Source organism: Gossypium arboreum, chromosome 6, assembly GCF_025698485.1.
Source record: "Gossypium arboreum isolate Shixiya-1 chromosome 6, ASM2569848v2, whole genome shotgun sequence".
NCBI classification, from domain to species: Eukaryota; Viridiplantae; Streptophyta; class Magnoliopsida; order Malvales; family Malvaceae; genus Gossypium; species Gossypium arboreum.
The window spans coordinates 113,018,423-113,020,695 of record NC_069075.1 but is presented as its reverse complement, the minus strand read 5'-3'; the positions used below and the strand labels follow the sequence as shown (position 1 = coordinate 113,020,695).

Genomic DNA, 2,273 nt, shown 5'->3' with positions numbered 1-2,273 from the left:
GCTTTTATTCATAGGAGGAATAGACCCTGTCTAAGAGTACAATTGTCATAATTAAGCGGAGTTGATTGCGCGACTAGAGATAGGGTGACAAGATTTTGCTGGATTAGGGTGAAACCTAATAAGGGGATCCATAGATCGAGTTAATGCAACCCTAGGGTGTTAATTAGAGAAAAGTATCAATTATTCAATCTAGGGATTAGACGTTATTAGTCTTGAATAAGGATAATAACATATCTTAGGGATCTCTACAGAACAAGTTAAACGAATAAATCGTCCGATTTGGAGCAAAATTACAAGTACAGTCTAAGTGGATTTTTGCTTAGGTATTGTCTTAATTCAATCGATTTTCCCAAAAGTAATTCTCCAATTCTATTCTCTGTGAGTTCTTAGTTTAGATAATTAGTTAGTTAAAACAAAAACCTCTTGATTCTTAAGTTAGATAATAAAAAGACAGTCATTACTAGTACTTTTAGTTCCTTTGGGTTCGACAATCCGGTCTTGCTAAATCTATACTACTATTCGATAGGTACACTTTCCTACATCGCGATAATAGTTAGTTTCAAGAACGATTAATTATAAACATTCAAAACCTATCACGAAATAACACAATCAAGTTTTTGGCGCCATTGCCGGGGAACTAAAATATTAGGAACACTCAATTTTTATTACTTCAGCCATTTATTTTTCTTGCAATCTAATTTTATTTTTAATTTTATTCTAATTTACTAAATTTCTTTTTCTTTCTTTCGGCAGGTTTTTATAGTTTATGACTAGAAGAAACCTGTCAGGACCATTACTTTTTGACGAAGAAATCGATCGCACAGTCACAGAAACCAAAGAGAAATAAGGCGAAGACTAAGATACACAGAGAATGAGCAAGAAGACGATACTCAACCCCCAATCGAAGAGATGGCTGAAAACCAAGACAATCAGCTACCTCCTGCAATTGCAGTTAATCAAAATCCTACTCCAAGCACTATGTACGATTATGCTAAACCTTCTTTAACAGGAACTGAATCGAGCATAGTTAGACCTGCTGTAGCTACAAATACTTTTGAACTAAAACCTAACACTATTCAAATGATACAGCAATTTGTTCAGTTTGATGGTTTGCAGGATGAAGATCCCAAAGCTCACTTAGCAAAATTTTTGGAACTATGTGATACATTTAAAATTAATGGCGTTTCTAACGATGCCATTCGTCTTCGGTTATTCCCCTTCTCATTCAGGAACAAAGCTAAACAGTGGTTGAACTCATTACCACGAGGGTCAATTACTACTTGGGAACAAATGATCGAAAAATTTTTACTAAAATATTTTTCGTCGGCTAAAACGGCTAAATTACGTAATAATATCTCTTCTTTTGTGCAGATGGATTTAGAAACACTCTACAATGCATGGGAGAGATATAAGGACCTTTTGAGAAGGTGCCCTCACCATGGGTTACCACTTTGGCTTCAGGTTCAAACATTCCATAGTGGCCTGAATCCTTTGACTCGGCAAATGGTTGATGTAGCTGCTGGCAGAACCATCAATAATAAAACACCTGAAGATGCTTATGAGTTCATAGAGGAGATGGCATTGAATAACTATCAGTGGCAAGTCATGAGGACAAAGCCAACAAAAATAGCCGGTGTTTATAATGTCGATTCGGTCACCATGTTGTCTAATCAGGTAGAACTCTTGAATAAGAAAATTGATGGTTTTCTTAGTTCTTCACAGGTTCACCCAGTAATGCAGTGCGAAGCAAGTGGAGGTGGAACAAGTCATTCGAAATACCAACCTTATTGCCACAACATGGATAACGAGCAATTAAATTCATGGGTAATAATCCTCGACCTCAAAACAATCCATATAATAACACTTAAAATGCAAGTTGGAGGAACCACCCCAATATCTCATACGGCAATCAAGGAAATCAAAGACCACAACCACCTTCAGGCTACCAACAACCACCCTACCAACAAGAAAAAAGCCGAACCTTGAAGAGATGCTCACAAATTTTATCTCGGTGTCAGAAACTGGTTTCCAGAACACCAAGACAACATTTAAAAATCAACAAGCGTCGATCCAAGTGCTCGAAACTCAGATAGGCCAGCTTTCCAAACTAATCTCAGAAAGACCACTAGGAAGTTTACCTAGTAACACCAAATCAAAAGAGCATGTGAAAGCAATTACACTAAGGAGTGGGAAAATGTTAGTGGAATCTGGAAATAAGCTAACACAAGAAGCCGTGGTAAGTGGAAGGGGGGAAGAAAAACCCTAAAATAGTG

The 2,273-nt window shown here is 37.0% G+C and overlaps 1 non-coding gene across 1 annotated transcript; it reads right to left on the bottom strand.

Annotated features, from left to right (window-relative positions):
* Window positions 1–1,338: 1,338 nt before the first annotated feature.
* LOC128294371 (small nucleolar RNA R71) lies at window positions 1,339–1,445 on the bottom strand. The gene has a single exon (XR_008284683.1). It is a non-coding gene; the product is annotated as a small nucleolar RNA R71 (small nucleolar RNA).
* Window positions 1,446–2,273: the final 828 nt, after the last annotated feature.